At 47.9% G+C, this 23,360-nt stretch overlaps 5 non-coding genes across 5 annotated transcripts; all 5 read right to left on the bottom strand.

The window, feature by feature from the left end:
- Positions 1-14,180: 14,180 nt before the first annotated feature.
- On the bottom strand, positions 14,181-14,271 carry LOC142313605 (small nucleolar SNORD12/SNORD106). The gene has a single exon (XR_012754592.1). It is a non-coding gene; the product is annotated as a small nucleolar SNORD12/SNORD106 (small nucleolar RNA).
- Positions 14,272-15,613: 1,342 nt separating this feature from the next.
- Positions 15,614-15,705, bottom strand: LOC142313602 (small nucleolar SNORD12/SNORD106). Its single transcript, XR_012754588.1, has one exon. It is a non-coding gene; the product is annotated as a small nucleolar SNORD12/SNORD106 (small nucleolar RNA).
- A 1,544-nt stretch (positions 15,706-17,249) lies between these two features.
- Positions 17,250-17,341, bottom strand: LOC142313601 (small nucleolar SNORD12/SNORD106). The gene has a single exon (XR_012754587.1). It is a non-coding gene; the product is annotated as a small nucleolar SNORD12/SNORD106 (small nucleolar RNA).
- Positions 17,342-17,929: 588 nt separating this feature from the next.
- Positions 17,930-18,021, bottom strand: LOC142313604 (small nucleolar SNORD12/SNORD106). The gene has a single exon (XR_012754591.1). It is a non-coding gene; the product is annotated as a small nucleolar SNORD12/SNORD106 (small nucleolar RNA).
- A 192-nt stretch (positions 18,022-18,213) lies between these two features.
- Positions 18,214-18,305, bottom strand: LOC142313603 (small nucleolar SNORD12/SNORD106). Its single transcript, XR_012754590.1, has one exon. It is a non-coding gene; the product is annotated as a small nucleolar SNORD12/SNORD106 (small nucleolar RNA).
- Between the last annotated feature and the right edge of the window lie 5,055 nt (positions 18,306-23,360).

The following is a 23,360-nucleotide window of genomic DNA, read 5'->3' as shown; positions in this document are numbered from 1 at the left end:
CAAGCCAGAGCCCAGAAGGGATGGTGAAGGAGCGCGGCATGTAAGGCTTCAGCCTTGTAAATCAACCTTAACAACACCGCCGACACAGTGGGGTGAGAAGGGACATGCCGGGAGTCCAGACATGGACCCGCTTTTCTTCAAACTCTTTCCAAAAGTCAAACAAATCAGATGAGAATGCATGTGTGGATGTATGTCCTCCTGACACAAAGCAATAAACTGGCTAGGACTGGCTACCAGGGGGTGTATAAGCTCAGAGGGAGGAGCTACACTTTTAAGTATAGTATTTTGTGTGTCCTCCGGAGGCAGAAGCTAAACACCCATGGTATGGGTCTCCCAAAGGAACGATAAAGAAATAAACTGTTAGTATAAGAAGATTATATGTGAGGTAATAAGATGTCGGTGGTGAGACGGATAGAGAGAGACAGAAAGAGACAGAGACACAGATAGACGTGGAAAGAGACAGACAGAGACAGCCGGGCAAAGAGACAACCCTGGAAAGAGACAGACTGTCAAAGAGACAGCCCTGGAAAGAGACAGACGGGCAAAGAGACAGCCCTGGAAAGAGACAGACGGGCAAAGAGACAGCCCTAGAAAGAGACAGCCGGGCAAAGAGACAACCCTGGAAAGAGACAGACGGGCAAAGAGACAGCCCTGGAAAGAGACAGCCCTAGAAAGAGACAGCCGAGCAAAGAGACAGCCCTGGAAAGAGACAGCCGGGCAAAGAGACAGCCCTGGAAAGAGACAGATGGGCAAAGAGACAGCCGAGCAAAGAGACAGCCGGGCAAAGAGACAGCCCTGGAAAGAGACAGCCGGGCAAAGAGACAGCCCTGGAAAGAGACAGACGGGCAAAGAGACAGCCCTGGAAAGAGACAGCCGGGCAAAGAGACAGCCCTGGAAAGAGACAGCCGGGCAAAGATACAGACTGGGCAAAGAGACAGACGGGGAAAGAGACAGACCTGGAAAGAGACAGACCTGGAAAGAGACAGACAAAGACAGACGGGGAAAGAGAGACAGACACACACACACACACACACAGACACAGAGATGGAGACAGATAGACTGATACAAATACAGACAGAGACATAGACACAGACAGACAAGGAAGAGACAGAGAGACAGACAGACAGCGACACACAGAAAGAGACTGGGAGAGAGACAGAGAGACAGTTACTATCCCGGGCAACGCCCGGGTACTACAGCTAGTTATTTATATTTGCCAAATGCCAGAATGAGAGTGAATGTTTTAAGGCATTTTTATTATTTTCTGCAAAGTCAAAAGTTTCCATCCATTTCAATAGTATTTGGTACCATTGCCCTTAAACTGTATGACTTTGGTGAAACATAGTTATCCTTCCACAAGCTTCTCACAATAGTTGGTAGGAATTTGAGCCCATTCCTGACAGAACTGCTGAAACTGAGCCATGTTGGTAGGTCGCCTTGCTCGCACCTGCCTTTTCAGCTTTGCCCATAAATTTTCAATAGGATTGAGATCAGGGCATTGTGATGGCCACTCCAAAACATTGACTTTGTTATCCTTAAGCCATTTTGTAACCAGTTTGCCAGTATGGTTCGGGTCATTGTCCATTTGGAAGACACATTTCTATCGAAGCTTTAAGTTCCTGGCTGATGTCTTGAGATGCTGCTTCAGTATTGCCACATAATCTTCTCTCCTCATGATGCCATCTATTTTATGAAGTGCACCAGTCCCTCCTGCAGTAAAACAACCCCACAACATGATGCTGCCACCCCTGTGTTTCATAGTTGGGATGGTGTTCTTAGACTTCAAATCTTCTCCCTTTTTCCGCCAAATGCAATGATGGTCATTATGGCCAAACAGTTAAATTTTTGTTTTGTCAGACCACAGGACATGTCTCCAAAAATCTTTGTTCCTGTGTGCATTTGCAAACCTTAATGTGGCTTTTTATGTTTCTTTTGGAGTAATGGCTTCTTCCTGGCAGAGTAGCCTTTCAGCCCATGTTGATACAGTACTCATTTCACTGTGAATAATCACACAATCTTGCCAGTTTCCGCCAGCATCTTCACAAGATCTTTTGCTTTTGTTCTTGGGTTGATAATCACATCTGACCAAAGCACGTTCATCTCTGGTACACAGAACCCGTCTCCTTCCTGAGCGGTATGATGGCTGGACATTCCCATCTTGTTTGTACTTGCGTATAATTGCGTAACCAGACTTGTGCAAGTCCACAATCCTCTTCTTGAGATCTTAACTGATTTGACTTCTCAATGATGCTACACAAAGAAGCAGTGTGTTTCAGGTGTGCGTTAAAATAAATCCACAGGTGTGTCTCTAATTAACTCATATGTTTATTGGCAACATCTAAGAAGCTTCCAAAGACATGACATCATCATATGGGCTGTCCCATATGGTTTAAAGGCATATTAGTCTTAGTATATGTAAACTTTTGACTTTGCAGAAAATAATAAAAATGCCATAAAAAAAAATTCGCTCATTATTTTGGCATTTGGCTAATATAAATAATTTTGGTAATTCTAATTGACCTAAAACGGTAAAGGTTTATTGTGATTTCATGTCAGATAGTAAGAAAAACATGCATGTACAGTGCCTTGCGAAAGTATTCGCCCCCCTTGAATTTTTCAACCTTTTCCCACATTTCAGGCTTCAAACAAAGAAAACAATGTTAATGTTATGGTGCTCATCACCCTGAACACACCATCCCCACTGTCTTACATGGTGGTGGCAGCATCATGGTTTGGGCCTGCTTTTCTTCAGCAGGGACAGGGAAGGTGGTTAAAATTGATGGGAAGATGGATGGAGCCAAATACAGGACCATTCTTGAAGAAAACCTGTTGGTGTCTGCAAAAGACCTGAGACTGGGACGGAGATTTGTCTTTCAACAAGACAAAGATCCCAAACATAAAGCAAAATCTACAATGGAATGGTTCACAAATAAACGTATCCAGGTGTTAGAATGGTCAAGTCAAAGTCCAGACCTGAATCCAATTGAGAATCTGTGGAAAGAGCTGAAAACTGCTGTTCACAAACGCTCTCCATCCAACCTCACTCAACTCCAGCTGTTTGCAAAGGAAGAATGGGCAAGAATTTCAGTCTCTCAATGTGCAAAACTGATAGACACATACCCCAAGCGACTTGCATCTGTAATCACAGCAAAAGGTGGCGCTACAAAGTATTTACTTAAAGGGGACGAATAATATTGCACGCCCCAATTTTCAGTTTATTATTTTTTATAAAAGTTTAAAATAAGCAATACATTTTGTTCAACTTCACAATTGTGTCCCACTTGTTGTTGATTCTTCACCCTAACATTAACATTTTGTTTTTTTGAAGCCTGAAATGTTTGAAAAGGTTGAAAAATTCAAAGGGACCGAATACTTTCGCTAGGCAATGTATGTCTTTTTGGATAGTGTGTAAACTTCTGGTTTCAACTGTATCTAATCTCATGATGTGTGGTACCCCACATATCTGTGCTACAATTCCTATCATGCGTGGCACCCCCAGAGCCGTGTATCTAATCCCATCACATCGAATCCCAAAAATCAGCCATTGCAAACATTCCTGCATTCATAGGAGGCGGTTGAATGACTGCTTTGATGTATTGCCTGGTGTCATTCAGTCAGATTAACTGCCAGTTATTGATGTGGAATACCATTGGAGACCAGGAGGTGGTGGTAAAGGTCGTCAAGGGACTGTATTGTAGGATGTCTGACCAACATTGTCTATAGTCTGGTCACTATGGTAACCGGAGAGCTGACAGTTGGCAGACGGCAGTTGGATGTGAGAGACAGCCCCAGCTAGAGGTGAGGAGCGTGGTACAAGGGTGCTATGATGGAGTACCTAACCAGACAGTCTTTCCAGAGCGCTAAACACCAACAAAAGAAATATAAAAAGACAGTCCTGCCTTCTGCAGTGAATCTAAATACAGACTACAGACAGGTCTGGATGTTGGCGAGTGGCACTCAGTGTCCTGCCAACTAAAGGAAGTAGTCCAAGAGACCAAGGGCATAACCCTAAAGCTACAGCGCCCATTGAGCAAGACACATAGATTTTCCACCTCAGAGTATCAGTCCAGTTGCCATGCAGTCGGAACGTGCATGGCAATCCAACATTGCGGCTAAATGCTGAGGAAGCTGTAAATTATTGATCTGTTGCCCAATAAGAAGGGAATTTTGTTACTTACCGTAAATTCCTTTTCTTCTAGCTCTTATTGGGAGACCCAGACGATTGGGGTATAGCTACTGCCCTCCGGAGGCCACACAAAGCACTACACTAAAAAGTGCAAGGCCCCTCCCCCTCTGGCTATACCCCCCCGTGGTATCACGGGTTCTCCAGTTTTAGTGCCAAAGCAAGAAGGAGGAAGCCAATAACTGGTTTAAACAAATTAACTCCGAATAACGTCGGAGAACTGAAAAACCGTTCAACATGAACAACATGTGTACCCGAAAACAAACCAAAAATCCCGAAGGACAACAGGGCGGGTGCTGGGTCTCCCAATAAGAGCTAGAAGAAAAGGAATTTACGGTAAGTAACAAAATTCCCTTCTTCTTCAGCGCTCTATTGGGAGACCCAGACGATTGGGACGTCCAAAAGCTGTCCCTGGGTGGGTAAAGAGATACCTCATGTTAGAGCTGCAAAACAGCCCTCCCCTACGGGGATGTCACTGCCGCCTGCAGGACTCTTCTACCTAAGCTGGCATCCGCCGAAGCATAGGTATGCACCTGATAATGTTTGGTGAAAATGTGCAGACTCGACCAGGTAGCTGCCTGGCACACCTGTTGAGCCGAAGCCTGGTGTCGTAGCGCCCAGGACGCACTCACGGCTCTGGTTGAATGGGCTTTCAGCCCTGAAAGAACCGGAAGCCCTGCAAAACGGTAGGCTTCCAGAATTGGTTCTTTGATCCATCGAGCCAGGGTGGCTTTAGAAGCCCGCAACCTCTTGCGCGTACCAGCGACAAGGGCATCGGAACGGCGTACGGGCGCCGTGCGGGAAATGTAGATTCTGAGTGCTCTCACCAGATCTAGCAAACGTAAATCATTCTCATACCGGTGAACCGGATGAGTGCAAAAGGACGGTAAGGAGATATCCTGATTAAGATGAAACGAGGATACTACCTTAGGGAGAAACTCCGGAATGATGCGCAGCACTACCTTGTCCTGGTGAAACACCAGGAAGGGAGCCTTGGATGACAGAGCTGCCAGCTCAGACACTCGCCGAAGCGATGTGATCGCAACGAGAAACGCCACCTTCTGTGACAGGCGAGAAAAGGAAACTTCCTTCAGAGGCTCGAAAGGCGGCTTCTGGCGAGCAACTAGAACCCTGTTCAGATCCCATGGATCCAACGGCCGCTTGTACGGGGGTACGATATGACAAACCCCCTGCGGGAACGTGCGCACCTTAGAAAGACGTGCTAGACGCTTCTGAAAAAACACGGATAGTGCTGAGACTTGCCCTTTGAGGGAGTCTAGCGACAAGCCCATTTCTAACTCCTATTGTAGGAAGGAAAGAAAGATAGGCAATGCAAATGGCCAGGGAGACACTCCCTGAGTAGAGCACCAGATTAAGAAAATCTTCCACGTTCTGTGGTAGATCTTATGATCGCGCGATAGCGCCAGAAATGCCGGGACCTTGTTGGTGTGCCGAGACGCCATTAGGTCGACGTCCGGCCCCCCCCAGCGGCAACAGATTTCCTGAAACACGTCCGGGTGAAGGGACCATTCCCCCGCGTCCATGCCCTGGCGACTGAGGAAGTCTGCTTCCCAGTTTTCTACGCCCGGGATGTGAACTGCGGATATGGTGGATGCTGTGTCCTCCACCCACATGAGGATTCGCCGGACTTCCTGGAAGGCTGCTGACTGCGTGTCCCTCCTTGGTGGTTGATGTATGCCACCGCTGTGGAGATGTCCGACTGGATTCGGATCTGCTCCCTTCTAGCCACTTTTGGAAAGCTAATAGGGTAAGATACCCTGCCCCGATTTCCAGCACATCGAACTGAAGGGTGGACTCCTGCTGAGTCCACGTCCCCTGAGCCATGTGGCGGAGACAAACTGCTCCCCACCCTGACAGACTCGTATCTGTCGTGACCACTGCCCAGGATGGGGGCTATGGCAATGAGGTGGGAATAAGCCACTATTGCAGAGAGTCCTCGGCCGTCAGGGAAAGGGAGACTTCCCGTCCAGGGAGGTTGACTGCCCATCCCATTGGCGGAGAATGTCCCATTGCCGTTGGCGCAGATGAAACTGCGCAAAGAGAACTGCCTCGATGGCTGCCACCATCTTCCTTAGGAAGTGCATGAGGCGCCTTAAGGGGTGCGACTGGCCTTGAAGGAGAGACTGCACCTCTGTCTGCAGTGAACGCTGCTGGTTCAGCGGAAGCTTCACTATGGCTGATAGAGTATGAAACTCCATGCCGAGATACGTTAGTGATTGAGTCGGAGACAGATTTGACCTTGCCAAATTGATGATCCACCCGAAAGTCTGGAGAGTCTCCAGCGTAACATTCAGGCTGCGTTGGCATGCCTCGAGGGAGGTTGCTTTGACGAGTAGATCGTCCAAGTACGGAATCACCGGGTGTCCGTGAGAGTGCAAGACTGCTACCACTGCTGCCATGACCTTGGTGCCCACCCGTGGGGCTGTCGCCAGACTGAATGGCAGAGCTACGAACAGAAGATGTTCGTCTCCTATCACAAAACGTAGAAAACGTTGGTGCTCCGTAGCAATTGGCACGTGGAGATAGGCATCCTTGATGTCTGTTGAGGCAAGGAAGTCTCCTCGAGACATTGAGGCAATGACGGATCGGAGGGATCCCATCCGGAACCGCCTGGCGTTCACATGCTCGTTGAGCAGTTTCAGAACCAGAACAGGACGGAAGGAACCGTCCATTTTTGGAGCCACAAAGAGATTGGAGTACAAACCCTCGCCCTCGTTCCTGAGGGGGGACAGGGATCACCACTCCTTCTGCTCTTAGAGCGTCCACCGCCTGCAGCAGGGCATCTGCTCGGTGGAGAGGTGGGGCCGTTCTGAAGAATGGAGTCGGAGGACGAGAACAGAACACTGTCCTGTGCACGTGAGCACAATGTCCGTCACCCACCGGTCTGTGACCTGTGGCAGCTAAATGTCGCCAAAGGCGGGGGAGTCTGCCATCAACCGCGGATGCGGAGAGAGAGAGAGAGAGCTGAGAGTCCTGAGGAGACCGCCTTGGTAGCGGTTCCTCCGACTGCCTTCCTTGGGCGAGATTGAGCCCGGCCGGAATCTGAGCCCGTCTGAGGTTTTGTAGCCCTTTTGCACGAGGACAATTGGGACCTGCCGGAGCTTGGGAAGGACCGAAACCTCGACTGTACTTTTAGGACAGTATTAACAGGGTAAGTCGCAGTGCAGACATTGCGGGGTTACGGACGCCTCTGCGGTACAGATGTCCCTGCTCAAGGTCAGCTGCGCAAGAACAGCAGAAAAGGTTAGGTTGCCAATACGGCTGTGGATGCCGGAGCCACCGACACGCCGATAGCCTCCTAGACAGATTTCAACCAGAGTCCATCTGTCTGTGAATGGCATCTTGAAGTGAAGCCCCATCTCCAGTGCAACTATGGCTCTATATGCAAGCCTGGAGATTGGAGAATCCACCTTTGGACCCTGGGTCCAGCGCTGACCACGTCAGGGGAAAAAAGGGATAACGTGTATCCTAAAAACGTTTGGAGAAGACGCTTATCTGGTAAGCGTGGTGTTCCTGGACTGCTTCTCTGAAGTCAGCGTGGCCAGAAAAATACTCAATATCTGCGTGAGACACTGAAAAGGAACTTCTCCTGTTCGTCTCCTATCTCCACTGGGGGAGCTGAGGGAGAAAGATCCAACCTTCCATTGATGGACGGTATAGGATCATTCCGTATGGCGTTACCACCCGGTGTATCCGGAATGAGAGCGATGTCAGTATCAAAGCCCTGAAGAGCTGCCTTTTGGTCAAGTAGATTGCCCATGGGTGCAAGTCTCTATATTATGACTACTCCGTCCCTGTCCATGGACAGGGTTGACCGGAGGTTTCTTTGGCCACAACTAGTAGAGCCCCGGCAGACGAAGTGCTAGAGACCCCGGCAGACGACGTGCTACAGGGGAGCATGCACACAATGGGACGGTGTCATGAACAGCATCCCATGTAGTAAAAACAGCACTGAAATCTGTGTTGCTTTTTTGCCGCTGCCGACTAGCTATCTAGAAGTATATAGCCAAGATTGGTGACCGTACATTGCAATGTATAGCATACAGGCATAAAGTACAAATGACCACTGCAGCACAAGCAATACAAGCAGCATAGAAGCCTGTGCCCTGGCACCCCTGCTCTTCTGCTGCTGTATACTAGTCATCTAGGGGAATATAGCCCAGAAGAGTGACCGTACAGTGCAATGTATAGCATACAAGCACAAGTACAAATGAACACTGCAGCACATGCAATACAAGCAGCATAGAAGCCTGTGCCCTGGCACCTCTGCTCTTCTGCTGCTGTAGACTGGTCATCTCGGGGAATATGGCCCAGAAGAGTGACCATACAGTGCTATGTATAGCATACAAGCACAAGTACAAATGCACACTGCAGCCCATGCAATACAAGCAGCATAGAAAAAAACCTGTGCCCCAGCACCCTTGGTTTTCTGCTGCTGTAGTCTAGCCATTCCAGAAGAATATAGCTAAGACTAGCGACTGTAAAGTGCAATGTATAGCATATCAGCATAAACACAAATGAACACCTCAGTCGTGCAAAACAAGCAGCCTAGAAAGCCTGTGCCTTAGCACACCTGCTTTCCTGCTGCTGATGTGTCGCTCCCCAAGCGGGCATATAGCGACCTATGTAGTTAAAAACAACACATGTATACACTGCAGTTATATCGTGGTCAGCACTATGTGTGCCTCTTACCGCCCGCCTATAAGCGGGTGTATGATCGCCACCGTCCTGCCTTGGTGCCGATCCGAGCTCTGCAGTAATGGCTGCCGGCTTCTTCCCCAGCTCGTGTGAGTAGGGGCGGGCCGTGGGCGTGCCCCCAAGGCAGAGCGGGAATCCGGCGTCCGACAGTGTGCAGTGAGAGGGCTGGAGCGTGTAAAAAGGCTCCAGCCCTCGGCGCTGCTGATTGCTCAGCGCCTGTCCCCTTCCCTGAGTGACAGGGAGGGGGCGGGAACGAAGCGGCACTAGGCCGCAGAAGCCGGGGACTGGAGTTATAAGCGCCGCCGCCGTAAAAGCGCGGTCGGCGCCCAGTCCCCGGCGAACTACAAGTCCCAGCCGCACCGCCGCTCCCGGAGCGTCCGGCGCGGTAGTTCCCAAAACACAAAGTCACTCAGCAAAGCTGCAGTGACTGTAACCCTTTACTGTCCCCGGCGCACTAGCACACCCAGCAAGTCTGGAGTGTGCTGTGCCTGTGTGTACGGGGACACAGAGTACCTGTAATGGTGCAGGGCCATGTCCAGCTCCGTATCCAGCAGGTTCAAATGGGTCTGTGGATGGAGCCCGGCGTCAGAGCTTTGAGGCCGGCAGGATCCCACTTCCTCAGAGCCCCTCAGGGGGATGTGGAAGGAAAACAGCATGTGGGCTCCAGCCTCCGTACCAGCAATAGGTACCTCAACCTTACAACACCATCCAGGGGTGAGAAGGGAGCATGCTGGGGGCCCTATATGGGCCCTCTTTTCTTCCATCCGAAATAGTCAGCAGCTACTGCTGACTAAAATCTGTGGAGCTATGCGTGGATGTCTGACCTCCTTCGCACACAAAGCTAAAACTGGAGAACCCGTGATACCACGGGGGGGTATAGCCAGAGGGGGAGGGGCCTTGCACTTTTTAGTGTAGTGCTTTGTGTGGCCTCCGGAGGGCAGTAGCTATACCCCAATCGTCTGGGTCTCCCAATAGAGCGCTGAAGAAAGAGCTGCTTATACCAGGGGCTGCTCTGCCTTCTTCCATCCTACCTAACTCTAAAGGCCGCTTTACACGCTGCGACATCGCTCAAGCGATCTCTTGGGGGGGGTCACGGAATTTGTGACGCACATCCGGTCGCTTTAGCGATGTATTTGCGTGTGACACCTGTGAGCGATTTTGAATTTGCGCAAAAACTGTCAAAATTGCACATCGGTGACATGCCCCCCCCATTCTCGAATATTGCTGCTGCTCGGTGTACGAAGTAGTTCGTCGCTCCTGCGGCAGCACACATCGCTATGTGTGACACCGCAGGAACGAGGAACCTCACCTTACCTGCCCCCTGCCCGCAATGAGGAAGGAAGAAGGTGGGCGGGATGTTACGTCCCGCTCATCTCCGCCCCTTTGCTTCTATTGGGCGGCGGTTCAGGGACGCTGAACGAACCGCCCCCTTAGAAAGGAGACGGTTCGCCGGTCACAGCGACGTCGCTAGGCAGGTAAGTAGTGTGACGGGTCCGCACGATTTTGTGCGCCACGGGCAGCGATTTGCCCATGACGCACAAACGATGGGGGCGGGTGCACACGCTAGCAATATCGGTCACGATATCGTAGCGTGTAAAGCGGCCTTAAATCATCTAACTGTACCCTGAGAACGGGTCTGGAGCGCCAGAAACAAGGTAGGAGCAGCACAACACCCCAGACTATACAACATCGCAGAAAAGCCACACCACCTATGTTTGGGCCTAATAGTGCCTCCTGCCCCCACTACCCGGGTGTGACATATGTAGTGCCCATTACATGCTGTACCCCTAGAAGAGCCATTTCTGTAATCCCATCATGTGTGGTACAGCCCAAAGTGACAAATCCAATTGCAGCGCGTATTACCAAATACATACAACACTGCATACATAGAAGTAGATGGAGCAGGCTCACACATTACACCACTTCTCCTGTAGAAGTGGCTGCAACAGCGTCACTACTGCTCCCATAGTCATGGGTGGAGTGGGAATCACATTACACTACTGTTTCTATCATGAAATAAATCATATGCAATACACTACTGATTACTGTATCAAATCCCATAAGTGATACAGGCTGCATAGCCAACCTCAGAGTATTATACAATGAGCGGCACCAGCTAACAGATTCTGCACAGATATGGGAGCAGTAGTGTAATGTATCATCCCCCACTACATCCACTTCTATGGGACCAGCTGTGTAATGTGTGATCCCTGCTCCTTTCTCTTCTGTGGGAATAGTGTAATGTTATTCCCCACATTATCCACTTATGGCAACGGTAATGTCAGATCCTTTCTCCATCCACTTCTATAGGAGCAATAATGCAATGTGTGACCTCCACTCTGTCCACTTCTATAGGAGCGATCTAATGAGCAGTAATGTGTGATCACTGCTCCAGCCACTTCTATGGGAGCAAAGGTGTAATATGTGATCCGCAATTGTATAATAGCAGTGGTGTTACACTGCCCTGTACAATTCTATAGGAGAGGTTGTGTAATGTGATCCCCACTGCATCCACTCCTGTGGGAGCAGTGGTGTAATGTGAATGTGATCACCGCTGTATCCACTTCTATGGGAGCAGTATTGATAAAATTCCACCCACTTCTATGGGAACAGTAGTATAACGCGTGATCACTGCCTTGTCCTCTTGTATGGGAGTAGTGTGATGTGACACCCCCCACCCGTTCACCTCTATGGCAACAGTAGTGTAATGTGCGACGTCCACTTCTATAGAAGTGGTGAAATCAACAGTACTGTAATGTGTGATCAATGATCTGTCCACTCATAAGAGTAGTGTAATGTGGGACACCGCTCTCCCCACTTCTGTAGGAGCAGTGGTGTAACGTGTGAACCCCCCCATCATTACTTCTATGGGAGCAGTGGTGTAATATGTGACAACACTCCAGATAGAGTGGGGAATCAAACAATATACTACGACTACCATCGTACCAAGAACCACATCTGCAAGGAGTTTGTATGCTCCCCCCGTTTGTGGGTTTCCTCCAGATTCTAGGCCTTCCTTCCACTGCACAGACCATACTGATAAGGAATGTAGATAATGAGCCCAATGGGGATAGTGATAATATCTGTAAAGTGATGTGGAATATGATAGCGCTATACAAGTAACTCAAATTTATCATATTTGATGACACCAAGCCCTATATAAAATCTCAACATATGGGATACAGGCAATGTATATATCCCCAGCACGTGATACAGAAAACACTGAACCTGTGCTGCCAGCCATCCTCTGGGACTGTCCACATATCAATATCACTGTGCAGTCATCAACCAAGTGGCTCCACTCTGATCCCAAACATCACCTGCTTTTAACCTTTTGAGACCACCCATAATGGGTCACCCATGAGCAGATCCAACCCTCATTTACTGCATTCGTAACACTAGCTAGCACTCTACTAAGTTTTCAGGGCAAATTTCAGCAACTGCTCCCCCTAGTGTTTAATAGTGGAGAATATCAAACTTAATATTTTTCACAAAAAATGTTTGGATGAGGGATTTTTTCCCACCTAGCATCTGAAGGATTATTTTTCCTCAGCATCTATTATTCCACAATCATTACAGGACCATTTAGAGTCCTATGCTACAGAATGGTAATGTATCAAAAAATGTCATTAGAATGATCCAAGCAACATCCATTTTTTTTTCTCCTTGCGCTTGATAACTGCCAATGTCAGACAATGACATATGCCACATGCTTCTTTTTTCTTTTCCCCTTAAGAATACAGAAGGGAAAAAAATAAAATGTGATTGCAGAATTGCTTTTCACCAGCAGGTGTCACTCTCCCCATCTTCTGCAGCACAATACAGCAGCTCTATCGCACAGGTGCTGATGGAGAAAGCCTCAGGAAAGGTTCAGAGGCATCACCCCCTGCAGGCAGCTTGAGGATGTACATGCACATAGGAAGCCACTAGAATACAGGCCTGATGAGCTCAGGGGGAGCAGTCTGGTGTACCTGCACCTCAATACAGGTAAAATATATCTTTGTACCGTGTTAGCCAGTTGAGAAAAAAAAAAGTTTGTTTTAAAGAACCGAGTCCTCCGTGGTTGATACCTTTTAATGGCCAACTGAAAAGATGGTAATAGCAAGCTTTCGAGACTACTCAGATCTCTTCATCAAGTACGGTATAACAAAATCTGAAGAGTCACATATTTATACACAACAGGACATAGAATAGTGCAGGAAGAAAAAAAAAAAAAAAAAAAGTTATGTGAAGCAGAACTATCACTATGGCAAGGGGGCAAACTGTTGTGGCCATAAATATTGTTGTAGTTCATAGATAGGTGTGTGAAAGTTTTATTGTCCTCCGATTAGGATCTAGTCCAGGGCTGTGATGCCCCCACATGCTCTGAGGAGCACATTTCTTAATTGATGTAAAAAAAAGACATAAATCCATGCGACACATTTATTCCTGCTCTGAATGTGTTAAAGGTCATCATAAGTTTGTATTCCCAGACTGTCTCTTTGGGACTTGAAATTTCCTTTCAATACCAGCAATTTCATGTCCATGAGGCTATGGTCTGGGTTACAAAAATGTTTGGACACGGGTAGATCCATCCTTCAGATCATCTGGGGGCATCACAGCCCAGACCAGACACCCCAATCAGAGGACAATAAAACTTTCAGACACCTTATTTATGAACTACAACAATATTTATGGCCACAACAGTTTGCCCCCTTGCCATAGTGATAGTTATGCTTCACATAACTTTTTTCCCTGCACTATTCTATGTCCTGTTGTGTATAAATATGTGACTCTTCAGATTTTGTGTTATACTGAGCCTGATGGAGACCCGAGTAGTCTCAAAAGCTTGCTATTACCATCGTTTCAGTTAGCCACAAAAAAGGTATCAACCACTGAGGACTTCAGTTCTTTTAAACAAACTTTTGTTGCACCTCAATACAGTGCTTTACCTGTACACCCATCCAGACTTACAGCCTCTGAGGCTCCATACCCCAAGTGTGACATGGAAAACAGTTTGATGAAAATATTGGAAACCGCTGCCCCCGACTGAGAAGGGAACAGAATCCAACATGCGACTCACAGATACAGAGGCAAGTACTAAGCAGAAATAATTTATTAATTCATTAACAGAGGCGTCTGTACCCCCACAACCATTGTAAGAAATAAAGTTTGAGCTCGCCCATCAATCTCCATGACATGCGGCCTCTGGAGCGTCTCCTCACATTGTGCACACCTGGAAGAGACAAAAGCATCAGACACTGGACATCTCTATTTCCCATCCGCCCACCCTGCGCTGCTCTGCGTATCAGACATATCTGGCTTATATATTTTCCGTCACCATTATCGATCTGCTGGGGAAAAAAGCTTCAGTCATCACCTACGACAGGCAGCACCGGATGTTCCCTAGCATACACTACCTACCTTGATTCTCAATCACAGCAGACAGCAGCACTTGTATAGGTCTGCCCATCATAGTGCGACCCTGCAGAATAAAACATGGCATATTACATCTCATTTCCCTAACCGCTAATGATCAGAACACATGCACCCATCACCCCCTTCCCCACCTCTAGTGATCAGACAACACATGCACTTATCACATCTCCCCTTGTGATCCAACACATGCACCCATGACCCCCACGCCAACCAATGATCAGACACCACATGCACCCATCACCCCTCCAATGATCAGACACCACATGCACCCATCACCCCTCCAATGATCAGACACCACATGCACCCATCACCCCTCCAATGATCAGACACCACATGCACCCATCACCCCTCCAATGATCAGACACCACATGCACCCATCACCCCTCCAATGATCAGACACCACATGCACCCATCACCCCTCCAATGATCAGACACCACATGCACCCATCACCCCTCCAGTGATCAGACACCACATGCACCCATCACCCCTCCAATGATCAGACACCACATGCACCCATCACCCCTCCAATGATCAGACACCACATGCACCCATCACCCCTCCAATGATCAGGCACCACATGCACCCCTCCAATGATCAGACACCACATGCACCCATCACCCCTCCAATGATCAGACACCACATGCACCCATCACCCCTCCAATGATCAGACACCACATGCACCCATCACCCCTCCAATGATCAGGCACCACATGCACCCATCACCCCTCCAGTGATCAGACACCACATGCACCCATCACCCCTCCAATGATCAGACACCACATGCACCCATCACCCCTCCAATGATCAGACACCACATGCACCCATCACCCCTCCAATGATCAGACACCACATGCACCCATCACCCCTCCAATGATCAGGCACCACATGCACCCATCACCCCTCCAATGATCAGGCACCACATGCACCCATCACCCCTCCAATGATCAGGCACCACATGCACCCATCACCCCTCCAATGATCAGACACCACATGCACCCATCACCCCTCCAATGATCAGGCAACACACACAGATGAGAAAACTTGCACTCACTGCACATCCCCCCTATAGTGATCAAACATGCACCCATTGTATCCCCCCTAGTGATCACACAGGATGCACCCATCACCCCAGCAGACTCCGTAAAACTTCAGAACTTACCTGCTCACATCCAGAAAACTGAGCCCGACCTCTGCAGACAAGACACCATACACCTGCAGAGAAGAAACATACAAGATTAAGGTGTCGCTATCCATTAATGTTAATTGGGTGGGGGGGCAGCCATGATTGGCAGGGCGATGTATCAGACAAGACTGGCTAATAAGCATAATAGGTCACCAGAGTCGATCTGATGGGGAAAAAAGTTCTGTCATCCCGTACATCAGCCTCCAGCACAGCCACCCCATCATATTTATACAGCACCACTGATACCACGCACATGAGAACATCTAAGCTTCTTACCATTTGGCATCACTCATGCCGGCCTGCAGGGCAGGGAGCTCCAAGGGTCATGATCCATTTTTCATAGTCACCTATAAGGATGAGAAAATGACTCGCTGGTCACAATTTGGAGATCATAGCCAGGAATGAAACCCTAATAGCCCCACTCTGCCCACAGTAGAGACGTGGGTCTGAGACAAGCAGTTACCAACTATTGTAACATATATGAAGCATTGTGTTTTATATTAAAATTGATTCTTTAGAGAGAAGAGGACTGGACCTGTAGCGCCACCTATTGGATGTAGCAGTCCAAAAAAACCTCATCATTGACCCTTTAATAAGCTTTGCCACATGACTTAGCATAAAAAGCTTAGATCAGACACTCCATTTGAAGACACGTGTTTTGGGGCGTTTGCCCCTCATCATTGCAAAGCAGGAGATCTGCAACGCCTCTCACGGGGGGGTCAAAGGAGGAACCTTTCTTGCGGAGAGTGCAAACCCAGTGCAAAGATTTGTTGGCCATGGCCCCAGAACCATCAAGATCTGAGTGTCACACCTTTCTTGAAGGGCAGGGAGAATTGTGAAGTGCCTTCTTCATTACAGGGGCATACCTCCTACAAAATTAAAGTGAGCTGTGACGCGTTTGTCCACCTCGCCACATATCTCACGTGACCCAGGGACTGAAGATTTGTCATGTAAGCAATGCCACAGTTCGCAACGCCCTGTTTTCAAAACTAGGTAAGAATGGAGAAAGCAAAACTACTTCACCACTGTATTGGCCAGTTTACAGGCATAAACGCCTGGGTGAATCAGGGCTCATTGTTTTCAAGGCTACATTTCCAATATTTGTATCCAGGATATGGCGATATTTACACTGATGCAATGAAGAAAAATAAAAGGAAGCTGCAGAAGAGATCACTGGGGCCTCAGGACTACAGAGGAATAATAGTCTCCTGCGCCCACAGCTGGAGGTTGCTACAATTAATGATGAACAAGTTTCGAAATGCTCACTCATAACGTATACTGTCTAATACTCGCGTATGCATTCCAAATAGCATGTGCAATACAAGTTAATGGGGAAAACTCGCAATGTAACGAGTAACCCAAATGCCGTACTATTCGTGCAAGTAGCTAATAGTGCGGAATTCAGGTTACTCGTTACATTAAGAGTATTTCCCATTGTCTTGCATTCTACACGCTATTCAGTACGAATACGTGAGAATTAGACAGTACTCGTTACGAGTATCACAAATGCGAGTATTTAGAAACTCGCTCATTAGCTACAATGTATTCGTGTGGACACTAGTGAGATAAAGGCCGCAACTAACAGCTCTTATGTGCGGCCAGAACCTAGCCTTAATTAATCCTCATCCGAAAGGGATATTCAGTCTATAAGTTAGACATCAAGTTGAGATCTAACATTACTGGGGAATCGGAGAACATTTCTGAGCTCTGGGGATCCCGGTCAGAAGATTACACAGGGGGGGAGGGGCGATGTATCAGACAAGACTGGCTAATAAGCGTCACAAGTCACCAGGGTCGATCTGATGGGGAAAAAAGGTCTGTCATCATTTACATCAGCCTCCTGTGCAACTACAACTCCCAGCAGACACAGAACAGTAACGTCCAGCACTTACCAGCTCACACCCAGCTCCTGACTGCGGCCTCAGCAGATCGGACGCCATTACTGCGGATAAACCAGAAACAAGAGTAAACACAAGGGTCATCATATCTACACACATAAGCCAGAAATAAGGGTATATGCCCACGATCAGGACTCGCTGCATTCAGAACTTAGTGGGTCCTGACCTGCGGTCCGCGAGTCTCCTCTGCAGGAGAACGCAGCTGCTTGTACCCATCATCAGGGTGCAGTGCGCTGCGGTCTCTTGCTTGTGTGTTCCCTACAGAAGACGCATGCGCTTCCGCAGCAAACAATGACATGCTGCGGTCTGGAAAGACGCACCGCAGGTCAGCGTTTGCTGTGGAAAACACAAGTACAGTGGGCACGGGATTTCTAGGAATCCATCCACTGTGCTTGTACGCAGCTGACGTATGCTGCATCCAAAACACAGCAAACACTGATCGTGGGCACGCACCCTAAGAGTGAAAACAGGGGTTATATCTATACACTGCAGGGGCGGCCACAATGGACTAGTGTGGGGGAGGGGAGAGCGATGTATCAGACAAGACTGGCTAAGAATAGTCACTGGTCACCAGGGTCGATCTGATGGGGAAAAAAGGTCTGTCATCACGTACATCAGCCTCCATCTGTGCAACTACAACTCCCAGCACACAACAGTTACATCCAGCACTTACCAGCTCACACCGAGCTCTGACCCCGGCCTCAGCAGACAGGACGACATTACTGTGAATAGACCAGAGACAAGAGTGACCACAGGGGTCATCATATATCTACAAACTGCGGGGGCGGCCATGATGGGCAGGTATGGGGGAGGGGATGTATCAGACAAGACTGGCTAATAATAGTCACTGGTCACCAGGGTCGATCTGATGGGGAAAAAAGTTCTGTCATCACATACACCAGCCTCCAGCACAGCCACCCCCATCATCTCACAGAGTGGGACTTACCGCGGGAATCCAGATCCGCGCTCCATTCTCCCCTATAAAGAAAACGGGAGCATTACTCACAGGCCACTACCAGCAAAACAAACCGAATAACCAGGACTACAACTCCCAGCACTGCTCAGAGCAGTCACATAACTCACCGGAGTGAGAGCGTGAATAGTGCATGAGCAGCCCACGCGTGCACAGTGCAGGTCACGCAGGAGAAAGAGGCCAGAACGGAAGCGGCGCAACGGCCTTTATACCCTCGGACATGTGACACGCATGCGTAGTGCGGAAGCACTTTCTGCGCAAGCGTGGTGGCTGCGTCCTGACGCTACGCGACTTACGCATGCGCAATTCAGATTCCAACAAACTCCGCCTTTCCGCTACCGCACGTTAACCGTCTGTACTTTACTGTTTATTTGCCTGCATATATCCTTCCGCGGGGCGGCGGAGGCGTACAGCACATACCGAGGAGAGGTAGTGATGGGGTCGCTGATTGTATTTATTGTACCAGTCACGCTTTCGCCCCCTGCTGGCTGATATGTGTCAGTATGGCGCTTTTGCTTTCTGTTATCAGACACAGACTACTTACAATAACATATAGGTCGCTTTCAGCTCATCCTAATACAGAATGCCTCCTGCTTTGAGGGTAGACGAGGGCCCCTTTACCTTTTGGGCACCAATGATATGTCTACCTCTGTAATGATAGTGAATTTAGATTGTGAGCCCCATTGAGAACACTGATGATGAATAGGCAGCGGTGCAGGAAACCTAAAAAGCTGGAGCACAATGCCTTCTAGTGATCCCCGAGCTCCCCTGATTGTGCCGCTCTGTTCGCTTTTGCTCAGCCGTGGCTCCAGTGCAGAGATATTCACACTTGTTCCTCTGGAGCGCAGTGTGTGAAATCTCTGGGCACCTCTTCAGTTGTCTTAGGGGGCGTGTGCTTTAAGCCCCTCCCTCCCAGACTGCCAATCACAGCTCAGCAGCTGATCTAGCAGTCAGACCCTGCTGTGCTGTGATTGGCGGCAGTAACTGGGAGGAGCTTAAAGCACACACCCCTAAGACAACTGCAGAGATTTCACATACTGCGCTCCAGAAGGAAAGTGTGAATATCTCTGCACTGGAGCCACGCTGAGCAAAACCGAAAAGAGCGGCAGAATCAGGAGAGATCGGGGATTACTACAAGGCATTGTGCTCCAGGTTTTTAGGTTTCCTGCACCGCTTCCTCTTCATCATCACGTTTCCCAATGGAGCTCACAATCTAAATTCACTGTCATTACAGAGGTGGACATGTCATTGGTGCCCGAAAGGTAAAGGGGCACTCGTCTACCCTCAAAGTAGGAGACAGTGTATTAGGATGAGCTGAAAGCGACCTTATTGTGCTCCATTTTTTTGTCATTTTTTCAGCACCACATTGTACTCTAGATTTACACAAGCCCAAGCCCCTTGTTTGAAGTTAAAAGCTCCGCAAACACAGGTGAAATGCTGCCCTTGTGATCTGTATTGGGGTGTCCCAACGACCCCGCTACCCAGACATTCATGGCTGCGCAATTACAGCCAGGTATATTTGGCTCTAGTTTAACCCCTTACAGACACTGCCAATTTTCATTTTTCCTCCCCTTTTTTTTAAGCAGGCACAACATAAGGCCCTGTCACACACAGAGATAATCTGCAGCAGACCTGTGGTTGCAGTGAAATTGTGGACAATCAGTGCCAGGTTTGAGGATGTGTACAAATGGAACAATATGTCCATGATTTCACTGCAACCACAGATCTGCCAAAGATTTATCTCTGTGTGTGACGGGGCCTTTACTCTTCTGCTGACAAATGTATGAGGGCTTGATTTTTTTTTCAAGACATTTGTAGTTTTGAACGACGCCATTCATTTTTCCATATGGTGTAAGAAAAAAAAATTATATATATATATAAAATATATAAAGCTGAATGTGTGTATGTGTATATTTATGTCTGGGATTAGCATCTGCACCGTCGCAGCTACAGCCACAAAGTTTTGCACACTCACACGTCTGGACCCCGAGAGCGTCATAAGCTATGTTGTGAGGCGAAATTTTAACCCCCGCGCGTTCCAATTTACCAATCAATTTTGCCCCTATCTACATAGTGGGGGAAAAAGTGAAGCGAAAAGTGTATCGCATTTACAACCACAAAATTTTGCACAGAAACCTCATGTGACCCAGGGAAAGTCGTAGACTATGTTTTGACTGGAACATTTAACCCCGCGTTTTACAGTTACTCTCCAAAAAACATGCCTTCATTAAAGTAAATGGAGCCTGGAACTACAGGTTATTAGTAGGAGCTGTGAGTGGTTGCTATAGGAACAAAAAAACATTCATAGTATAAGAAGCTTATATGTGAGGTAATAAGATGTCAATGGGGAGACGGATAGAGAGAGACAGACAGAGAGACAGGGAAAGAGACAGAGAGATAGAGACAGGGAAAGAGACAGACAAACGGTGAAAGACAGACCTGGAAAGAAAGAGACAGACATTCAGACAGCGAAGGAGGAGACAGCCAGAGAGACAGACTAAGATAGATGGGGAAAGACACAGACCTTGATAGAGACAGACTGGGAAAGAGACAGAGAAATAGAGGCAGACAAAGACAGGCAGACACGGAAAGAGACAGACAGGAAAAGACACAGACAAAGACGGGGAGACAGACCTGGAAAGAGATGGGGAAAGAAACAAAGAGACAGAGAGAGGCAGACGAGCAAAATGCAGACGAGCAAAAAGGCAGACCTGGAAAGAGGCAGACCTGGAAAGAGGCAGACCTGGAAAGAGACAGACCTGGAAAGAGACAGACCTGGAAAGAGAAAGACCTGGAAAGAGAAAGACCTGGAAAGAGAAAGACCTGGAAAGAGAAAGACCTGGAAAGAGAAAGACCTGGAAAGAGAAAGACCTGGAAAGAGACAGACCTGGAAAGAGGCAGACCTGGAAAGAGGCAGACCTGGAAAGAGGCAGACCTGGAAAGAGACAGACCTGGAAAGAGACAGACCTGGAAAGAGGCAGACCTGGAAAGAGGCAGACCTAGAAAGAGACAGACCTGGAAAGAGACAGACGGAGCACATTACTTGGCCAATTTAGTTAAATCTGTGTGGAATATCTGTGGTGTTGAAATATATGTTGTGAAATGCTTCTATTAGCTTAGTTTTTGCCTTTCAATAATTAATAATAATTTTATTCATTTATATAGCGCTATTAATTCCACAGCGCTTTACATACATTGGCAACACTGTTCCCATTGGGGCTCACAATCTAGAGTCCCTATCTGTATGTCTTTGGAGTGTGGGAGGAAACCCACGCAAACACGGGGAGAACATACAAGCTCCTTGCAGATGGTGTCCTTGGTGGGATTTGAACCCAAGACCCCAGTATTGCAAGACTGCAGTGCTAACCACTGAGCCACCGTGCCATATATCTATTTGTTTTGTGTGCTGTGTGTAGAATACATTTTTGTTAATACATTCTATTTTGTTAACAGCAGTTATTAACCCGGGCGAAGCCGGGTAGTACAGCTAGTATATATATATCGCTCTATCTCCAAATGGCGTACAACAGTGAAATAAAAAAAAAATGCAATTTCACCATTGTTTTTGGAGTTTTATTTTTTTATGGACCTAATTGTGCTGTACAAAAGACCTGACAACGTGATTTTCCAGGTCAGTGTTTTGTTTTTTTTTTACTATTTTTTGTGTCTTTTAAAAAAAAATTGAACTTTGTAAAACTAAATAAATAAATTGAATTTCTGCCACCATGATCGGATTATTTATATTCCCATTAATGGTGCTGTTTGACGTCTTGCTTTTATTTCTGCCACTTTGGGGCACATACTACATGCCATCTAATTGAATTGTTTTGCGGTTCTGCAGCGTCTGAATATCTCCAATTCTGGCATTTTAATTTTTTTCGTCTTTGCAGCATTTATCAGCTGAGTTAAAGGGCTGGTTCACTACTCTGCAGTAGTCGCCACATCCCTGTAAGGTCGGTTTCAGACGTCCATGTTTCAGGTACGTGTGATACCCGTTTTTAATACGGATGTCACAGTACCCATGTTATTCTATTATGTTACTCACACAGCCGTGTTTTCACACAGACCGGGTGACCCCTCATGACCCCGCACGCACACACGCAGGAATGTCCGTTTTTTTACCGATAGCACGGGTGTCACACAGATCGCACACTGATGTAATCCGTGTGACATCAGTGTGACAACGTACCGGAGAAAACATGGGTCTTTTAAATAAAAATATTTTCTATATTCACCTGTATCCAGCGCTGTTTTCTTCCGCTCTGCTGCCTCCCGCTCCTGACCCCTTTTCATTATACTCACTCCACTGAGGAGCTGGAAGCCGGAGCATTGCTGGGACAGGACAGTATACAGCAGTGTGTGTGTGTGTTCAGTATATACATGTGTAGCGCCCCTGAGACTGGTCGCTACAGGGTATATCATTATATCCTTCCCAAGCAGGTCAAGATGTTGATCTGGTAAGTTTACATACACTTCACACCACCATACAGCAGGGAGAAGCAGTCAATAGGAAAAGGTTAACAATGTTTCTACATAGTCAGGAAGAGACTCAGCCAGTTCCTAGCAGACCCAGGTTGCCATAGCAACTTGCAAAAGTGGGGGTATGAGCAGTTAGGAGTAGAAAACAGTTTCACTTTACCTCAGAACAAGCTTGGACACGAGACAGAGCAGACTAGTGATGGGCAGTCCGGCTCTTTTTGGTGATCCGGTTCCCATGGCTCCGCTCGCCAAAAAGAGCCGGATCGTTCTTAGCTCCTTATTAAATATGTGTTCACCTCAGGTGAACACATATTTAAGATTATAGTAACGTCGCTGAAACCCCGCCCACCCACGTCTAAACCCCACCCACTTACAAGGGACTAATTAGATTGTTGAGTGGGCGGGGTTTCGACGTCGAACAGAGCAGTTTAGAGATTTCAGTGGCTCTCACTGGGGAGCCGACTCCTGTCGGTCACAGCAGGGAGCCGGATCTTTGTGTCAGATCG

Source organism: Anomaloglossus baeobatrachus, chromosome 5 (genome assembly GCF_048569485.1).
Source record: "Anomaloglossus baeobatrachus isolate aAnoBae1 chromosome 5, aAnoBae1.hap1, whole genome shotgun sequence".
Taxonomy (NCBI): Eukaryota; Metazoa; Chordata; class Amphibia; order Anura; family Aromobatidae; genus Anomaloglossus; species Anomaloglossus baeobatrachus.
This window is presented reverse-complemented; position numbering and strand designations above follow the sequence as displayed.